This window comes from Acromyrmex echinatior, chromosome 15 (genome assembly GCF_024713525.1).
Source record: "Acromyrmex echinatior isolate Ae372 chromosome 15, ASM2471352v2, whole genome shotgun sequence".
In the NCBI taxonomy this organism is placed as follows: Eukaryota; Metazoa; Arthropoda; class Insecta; order Hymenoptera; family Formicidae; genus Acromyrmex; species Acromyrmex echinatior.
In genome coordinates this window covers 9,241,471-9,250,283 of record NC_141866.1, presented here as the reverse complement: position 1 = coordinate 9,250,283, position 8,813 = coordinate 9,241,471, and the positions used below count along the sequence as shown (strand labels likewise).

General features: G+C 32.3%; 1 protein-coding gene and 1 long non-coding RNA gene across 10 annotated transcripts in view; one reads left to right on the top strand and one right to left on the bottom strand.

The window, feature by feature from the left end:
* LOC147907267 (uncharacterized) overlaps positions 1 to 4,792 on the top strand; it is a 69,872-nt gene extending 65,080 nt beyond the window's left edge. Inside the window, exon 3 of the long non-coding RNA XR_015547564.1 lies at positions 193 to 4,792. This is a non-coding gene — a long non-coding RNA (uncharacterized LOC147907267). The remainder of the gene's footprint in view (positions 1 to 192) is intronic.
* 5-HT1 (serotonin receptor) overlaps positions 1 to 8,813 on the bottom strand; it is a 131,059-nt gene that overhangs the window by 79,708 nt on the left and 42,538 nt on the right. The window lies entirely within an intron of this gene.

Sequence of the window (8,813 nt, the reverse complement as noted above, 5' to 3'; positions counted from 1 at the left end):
AAATACAAAACTTACTTTTATAAAATAATAGTTATTTTCAAAATAATTATTCTATTAAATGAATAATGGAATATCTTGAAGTACAAGTGTAAAATTTGATATGGATGAGAATTATTTTGTAAAATATTAATTATTTTGGGTGTTGCTGTAATTTGGATCTTGTATATTTATTTATGATTCTTTATTTCACAGATAACGCAGTTTTATATGATCTACAACTCCATTGTTGCACATCGTATCGGTGAGTGATTAATTAAATTTTATTTTAAAAGGAGGTAACGAATCGTGAAAATAATATGAAATGTAATATATTCAGAATTATGTACATGTATAATGTTAAATTAACATTATAAAAATATGATACAGATTCGTTGTCTTAAAATAGACTGAAGCAGATGAATATATCACACACAGAATATTTAATTTGAAGTATATGTATGTAACTGTTGTCGATTAGATACGATTTTTACATATTTTATGCCATATAATTAGTTACATGTCACTTATATTAAAAATACTATTTAATTGAGTATTTAATATTTGAATAATATTATTGTATTATTATTATTTAATTATAGTATAAATTACAGTATAAATATTTTTTATAAAATCATTTTAAATTTACGAGAGTGAACATATATTGAAAATATGAAAAATTTAATTATAATTATGTGTACAGAAGATTTATTTTTGATCTCGTCATTTTTTATTGAACATATATTATACTATTCATACATACATTAAGTTTTTGGACGTTATGAGTCATAATTTATGTCAAACAACTAATTAAAATTTTTTTTAAATTTACGAATTTTCCTGATTTATAATTTTGAATAATTTTTAATATTTTTATCGCGTTGTCATTATTATCTTTTTCAATTATTTATTATGTTAAATGATGCCACATCAATCAATCGCGAATTCACATTGATTGTGACAGTATAATTAATTCTGTTCTTAGTTAGTTAAATTAGAAATTCTAAACTTCAATCTATAAAATAGTGCAGGAAATAAAAATTACGATAAAATTATGTATATATTTTATTATGTACGAAAATTTGTAAGTAAATATATAGCTATCTAAGGAATAGGATAGCACAGGAGAAATATTTAAGATATTTAACAATATAATCGAACTAGAATACTATTAGCTAAGATAATTAACGACTGAGAGGCGGGTGAGAGAAGACGAGATACGACCGTCGAGAGTTAGTGAGGGCTAAATAGGCGAGAGGAAGTTGAGAGACGAAGAGAAACGAGGTTAATCGAACATTCGGTAGTAAGGAATTAACTTGGATAATAGGATTAATATCGAGTTGCTCCAATTTTAATAAAATGAATCTCCAATCGTGCGTATTGATAGCTTATAAAAGAATTAATCATTCAATTAACTCTCAGTTGTACATGATTGTGTATTGTATTATAATACATATCGAATGTACGCCTGTGTGATGCATTTCTTACACAATATTTTAATTAATTTTAATTTAATTATAATTAAATTATTTGCGAACGAAATGTAGACGCAAATAAACGAATTTATACCGTAATTAAGTGTCGAGCGTTTCATATTGAGATGAAGCAATGCAAAATAGAAAGTTAAAAAAAAAGAGATTTGTAGTTTCTCGGGGAAGCAACAATATCTCGCCGTCATTCTGACGCGGTTTTGTTATCGTGATTGATGCGCGAGATCGTCTCGCTTCGTAGAGAACGACGATGACAAGAAGGTGAGAAAAGCGGCGCGGAGGCCATCGTACAGCGAGTCTTTTACAATCTCGTGAGAATAAGTCCTTTTAAAAGCACCGACCTACGCTTTAAAAGCATCGATTCGCGTTTTTTCTCGAAAATAATACCGGGCGACGTTTCGAGAAGAAAAACGATGGACATTATCATGTTTAGTGGATACCTACCTTGCGTTCGCGCACGAGATGTAGGCAGAAAGTAAAAGGCGACCCCGCGGGGACATTAGCCGGGTATATTTTGTGCTATATCATAAATCTTGAGGTCGTTATTGCTTTCTTCCCATAATTCCGCTATCGCCGTCGCGAAACTTCGCAATCGGCTTAGTGGAAGAGAGCGCCGCGTATCGCTGTCGCCGACGCTATTTCCATAAATATCCGATCGATCGTAATTATTAATACTTTCCGGAAAATGATTTCCATCGTGCTTGCATTGGCCCATTATTCTGCGCGTGATGCGATCCGCATCACGAGGTGATCGACGATTCCCGTCTTCAAGGCTTCTTTTCACGAGGTTGTACGTGCGCGTGAAGAAGTTCGTTTCCGCATCTCCTTCCTAAACTCTGCTGATGGCTATCTTTCAGGCACGAAATCAATTTGTCGCCGGCGAATCGATCTGCATCATCGGCACGATAGAAGTTTGCTCGTTAAACATTGAACAAATTGCCTCGCGCAATTTCGTTGACACGTGAAAGTGATACGACACGCACGACATAATTAAGTTTTTTAATTGACGTACCAATCTTATGATATTACGAAAAAGTTCACATTAACTTCTTCGGAGATAATTCGTGTTTTAATGTTTCAATACGTCGCCATATGAACTTTCGTGGATTGTAAATCGCAATTTTATAACATTAAAGACTTATCCGTGCTCTGTTGTATTTGTCGCAACTTAATAAACTGCCATCAGAAAAAGTCGCTTTTATATGAAAATGTTTTTTTTATTGTTATAACACTTTTTATTCTTGATGACATTGTCGGTTTCTTTTTAGATGGAATTTAGATGAAAAATTATTGTCTTGTCGATTCTGCTCTGCTATTCGATTCTATGTATTCTCCTTCTGTAGGTATTTGCGAGATTAAACATGGAAAGATACCCAACTATTAGGTTGGAATAAAAGTTTGTAGCGCTACGAATTTCCAAATTCAAGCAGCTATCTATAACTTCGTTACAAAATTTAAAAAAATAAGAATTCTAAAGTTTAAAATCTTTACTTTCGAAAAGTCTATTGAATTTTGTGAGTTTGGTAATTTTTATACATAGAAAACTACGAACTGGATAAAATGGGAAATTTTCTTCTCACTTTGTGGGTTTGTCACGTGTCCAAAGAAAACTTGCAAAAATTTTCTACTTTCTAATGTAAGAGCTTAAAGTTTTCTCTATAAAATCATTTTTCAAAAATGTTCCTAAGATTTTTTGTTGCTAAGTTATCTTAAATTAAATAAAAGAAACATTTTGACTTTGATTATTCATAATTCCATTAAAAATCATTATATCGCAATTCAAAAAACATATTTTTAAAGCTGAAACTTTGTTCTATCTCTCTAATGGTATAGTGGCCAAAAATATTTAGATATGATATAAATATCTAGAAGTAGCGTTATGAATTTTTGTTTAGCTTCAATAGAATTGTGACTTGTTTAGAATGAAAAATATTACTCGTTAAAACATCTTATTTTCGTGGAAATGGAATTATTCGATAACACAATCTTCGTTCGGTAACAACATACTCGTTGCATTTCCAATCACCCACATTGTGCATCTCTACTGCATTTTCGTAATTCAGTCTCGCGACCGTTTCCGTGGGAATTCAATTATTCCTCAGGAATGGCCCGGCCTGTATTTTCGGCAGAACAAATATGTGCATTACCACGGCACGGTGTGCTTGTCACTTGCACGGAATTACATTAATTTACCCCTCTGCAGGACGCAGGCCGCCTGGAATTTGTGTCCAAAAGGCCGACACTGGTAGTTAATTCGTTGCTTTCATGTTACATGCGCTTTTAAGTTTCTCAAGAAAAAAATCAAACATCTCATAATTAAACCCTTAGTTGTGCTACATGAGATATAATAAAGTATTTTATCTGTTGAGCGTCAAATCAGAAAGCAGCTTATTATTTATAATATACACACAGCAAAAGTTTGGAAATACTTTTTAAAACTTGACATTTTTGTGATTATACTTACTCAATAGATATTCATAATAACAATATGTATTTTTAACAATACTTTTTAGGTTCAGTAACAGTTCAGATCTAAAGAATTATTATGTTAAAAAATACATTATTTGGATATTTAAGTAATTTTTAAAAAGTGTTTCAATTTTTAAAAAATATTTCCAAACATTTAGCTTAAATCGTACGTTAGTTATTTTTTAAGAGTAAACACATGTAATAATTCATATACTACAATAAAATATTAAAAATCTAAATCCACGTGACAAATTTAGATCATTAAATCGTTATAATTGTAACATTATTACAAAAATTTTGCCGCAGACAAGATTATACACGATCTGATTTGCAAATTATTACGCTTAAATCATTAATTAGAATCGTAACCATTGGGCGTACGCATTAGGAAATAATTCATTTATGACCATGTGGGATTGGAACTGCTTGGGGGTGCACTCGTGATTAACTCGTCGTTAATGCGCAATTGACCTACAATCAAAAGCAGAACTATGACATCTGTAACGTATAAGAGGTCAGCTGCAATCGACTTAATTAATAGTGACACAATGCGAGGATTTATGCAGGTTAAGCAACGTCGTGCGGAATTCTACCGTTTGCAGTGCCTTATCCGGTAAATGATGCAAATATTCCTTGATGAATACTATAATTATGACGTAGTCTCTGCTCATTTCCATTCCCTTGACTAAGCGAGGTAATGTCGAAAATTACTTTCGTACGTGTTTATGAAATGCGCATTGCAGTAACATTATATATTTGGATTAGATAAAAATTTTTTTTTTCACTCTACAGCTTAGAGAAGACACGACGTGATTATTGTTTCCTCATTTTTAATTTTTCTTTTTTTTTCCTGTGTTTATTTTTTTTTTGCAATTTAGTATCATAATAATTTCGATTATTGTTAGTCGGTTCTTTTTCCTCGTTAAATTGTAATCTTGTGTCGTAAAAAGCGCGAGATTGAACTTGAATAAAATTTTAAGATCCAATAAAGTACGAATTGTTTTAGCGGTGCGGGAAATGTCGCCACAAAATACACGCATCACCTTTTTTTTTACGTTTTATACGATCTTCGTGAACCAAAGTCGATTTTCCTGTCTTGACTTTTAAGCTCCCGAGACATAAATGTCACTCCTCGTTACAAGTGATGCGACGAGACTATCGACATTGTCGTAACAGCAGATCGCAGCATGGTCAAACGACAGATATATTTTCTTGAATTTTCATCGTAAAAAACGAATTTTTTGTTCTCTCAGCTCACGTTTCAAAAATTGCCTGTTTACACGACATTTCGTCTATAAATATAGAAAAGATAGACCGAGCGTAAAGCGGAAGATCTGGGGTGCATTCAGAAATTCAAAGTATATCTTTTTTATCCTTGTTATTTACCGAATGTTATATAAGAATAGAATGATACCTAGATGCATTCGAGTGAAGTTTCTAAACGCAACCTTAAACATCACCTACAAAGAGATAGAAGACAGTTGCCACAGAGTCCCTAGTAAGAGTTTGGCCAATGTTCTAGTTTGAAAAAATGGCAGGGAATGGAAGAGTTATGCCTAGTTTAGACTGAATGCAACAAACGTCAAGCAAGTTGAGCAGCAACAAACCAACAAGGCAGTACTTTTTATGCTACTAAATATCGCTTTGCTGATTGATTGCTGCTCCGCTGCTTGGCGCTTGTTGCGTCCAATCTAAATAGGCATTACTTTTCTATTACTTTTTATAATAATAATTTGATAATGATATTGCAATTTTTTTATGTAATGATAACTAACTAAACCCTGAGATTACGCTATAAAGAAAAGTCACTTTCAAAAATAAATTGTCTATTACGCTATTGAAAAAAAAAAATAAGTAATGAGTTACAAATTACGAGTTACAAAAACTGTTTTTGTTTGAACGAATGACTTCTCAACCCACTATTATAATTATTGACTAGTTATAACTATTACAGTTTTAATTCTGATATTACATTATTATAAAAATATTATTACAAAAATTTGCATTGTTATTACAACAAGGCACCTAAGTAATTAACTAATGGCAGTTACAATAACTAGCTACTTCTATTCCCTGCAAAAAGGTTGTATGTGTATGTGCACATATACGTACACATGTACTTACGCATTTGTATAACGCATTTCACATTTGCTTTTCAATTTTTTCACGCTCAGTTATCATCTGATTGATTCTTCTATTTTTCATCAAGCTAATGAAAAATAAGACAACATGGAAAGAGATTAAATTCTTAAAGCCGGTTTCACCAACGCCAGTTAACTTTATGGATGCCATAGGTGTTAATTAATCAATCTCATTTGCTGCTTAATAAAGTTGACCAATTATTAGTTGACAATTAATCCCGATTAGGATTAATCGGCGTTGGTGGAACCGGCTTCTTACTTTTAGGGACTTTATGTGCTGTATCTCTGTATCTCTCTAACAAGAAAAGGGATAGCCTGCTAAGCTTCCATGCACACAAAAGAAGAGAGAGAAAGAGAAAAAGAATGAGAGGGGGAGGAGAGAGAGAGAGAGAATGGTATGGCAATTCTATGTTTCTGTTTAATTCTCTCTATTTGATACAGCTCGGTCTATTGTTATTACTGCGTCTATGATTTCGCCATAAAGTTGCTACGTTTACGAGAAACAGTTAGCCTCCACTTTCGTGGTTCGCCGTTAATTCGATAAATTTGTTGATTCAATTTGCCGTCAACTTAGTGAGCGCGAAGATTTTGCAAGTAGCTCTTTCCGTCAACATTAAGGTTACGCTTATATGTATTGGACGCATCTATGGCATCTATAATTCAAAGCAAACTCCGAATAATTAAGGACTGTCTTAACGCGCTTACGAAAAGTACCGTAGTAAGTTTCGCCAACACGATTTTCTTACAGCAGATAGTTTAGGCTTGCAATCCAGCTCTAACATAAGCGACTGCGTTCTGTTCATGTAGAAGCGTACCATTCTAATTTATTCAAAGCTTGGTAGTTTGCGCAGTGCACATATATATTCGCATTCATGTTATTATAGCATGTGACACATAAGGATTAAGTATACTTATTGTATAAAATATTTCTCTTTCATTTTTAGTCAACTTATGATAAAAATTAATTAAGATATTTTTTTAAGAAACTAAGTAAATTAATTAAAATTAAAATTTTTACAAGGTCCGCAGTTTATTCTTATTGTTAGCGTAAAATGTCGTTGTATTCTATTAGCATAACTGTGGTTTTACACAGTCATGTTAGTAGAAATTACTAAGTACATACATTACTTAATAAAATCAGATAGAGAAATATTTAAATATTCTAATAAGTATAATAAAAGATATTAATATAAAACTGCATGCAACTTCAAAATTTTCTAAATTTTAATAAGAGAATATTTAAAAATGTTTTTCTCTGTTTTATCCACATTTTTTTTATCAAAAATGTTTTATTGAATACTAAAACTCCGGCTTGTATAAAACAATGAGTAATATGCTAGCAATCTCTCGACAGATTTATATCTCTCAGGGTGATATAAAATTGTAACAGCAGCCCGCAATAAAATGTGTACAGCCATAAAGCAATAACAGAAATCACAAAAGTAAGTGACTCGATCATCTATTTATTTGAACAATATGATGCTACTATTACATAACATAACGACGATAGCGAATGACGAATTTTGTGAGGTTTCCGAAACGCACTATTTTTAAATGATAACATGCAAAATTGTGTTTTATTTGTATCTTGTAGACATATCTCGCGAATATTGTTGATTGTAACAAATGTCCAATCTAAATTAGAAGGTTAAACGAAAATGTGAAATGGCAAGTGTTCAAACTTTGCTAGAAAACCAACGTCGTTTTGAGACAAAAAGCATGAACACAGATATGAGAAATTAACGATGTCTCCGACAGTAAAAAGTTTTAACGGATTGCCTGCAATTTACACTATGTCTTTTTGTTTTCGTTTCTTTTATTTCCGCAATTTGACCAAGCATTTCAGAAGCATCCTGTATGTGCTGCACGCATTGGAAGTACTCACGTCTCACTATTCCGAGAGACATACAATGGGCGCGACGGTACGTGCTATTAGATCACGGAATAATCATCATCCTGGTTGGAGGACAGTGCTAGGTGAATCTATCGTGGTTGAATTGTGGTGCTCAATCAGAATGTCCATAATGCGGACACGAGGATCAACGCGCGGGGCATCATCTCTCTGCGCTTAGAAGCCAGAAAATATTATCTTTCGCTCAAACCTTTCGTCGACCCTGCGATGTCTTTGTAGGGTCTTCTTTTATATTTTCTAGACGAAATGAAGATAGCGGGGAAGATTGTTCGCTAGAGGAACATAGAGGATGATGATATTCTTGTGCGTTGATGCTTCTAAACTTGCTGTTTCCATGAGAAGGCAAGATCCGAGATTAAAATCGTGTTTCATTCCCCCTCCCGGCGATGTCTAAGCTAAGGGTAAATCACGTGGAATAAATGAAGTTGTAATGATGTCATCGTGGTGCAGATTGATCTATGTTGGACGTAACGGCTTCGCTTAAAGCTTGTGTAAGCTTAAACTGTAAACGTGCTTTTCGTAACAAAGTATAGACAACGGAATAGATATTTTCATGTTTGATAAAAAATTCAAAGTACAATTTAGAAAGATAGATTTTTTATGATATACTGAGAAATAATATAGTCAATTTTAATAAATATTTAGTTGAATACTTGCCAACTAAATATTTATTAAATGTAAAGATATATTTATTTGATACAAGAAATGTTAATTTGTGTGATTTAACAATCATTTTTTTTTACTAAACAAACATTTATTTACTGTCTTTAGTTGGCAGTGTTGAACTAAATATTTATTAAAAGTATTTTTTTCTCAGTGTACTAA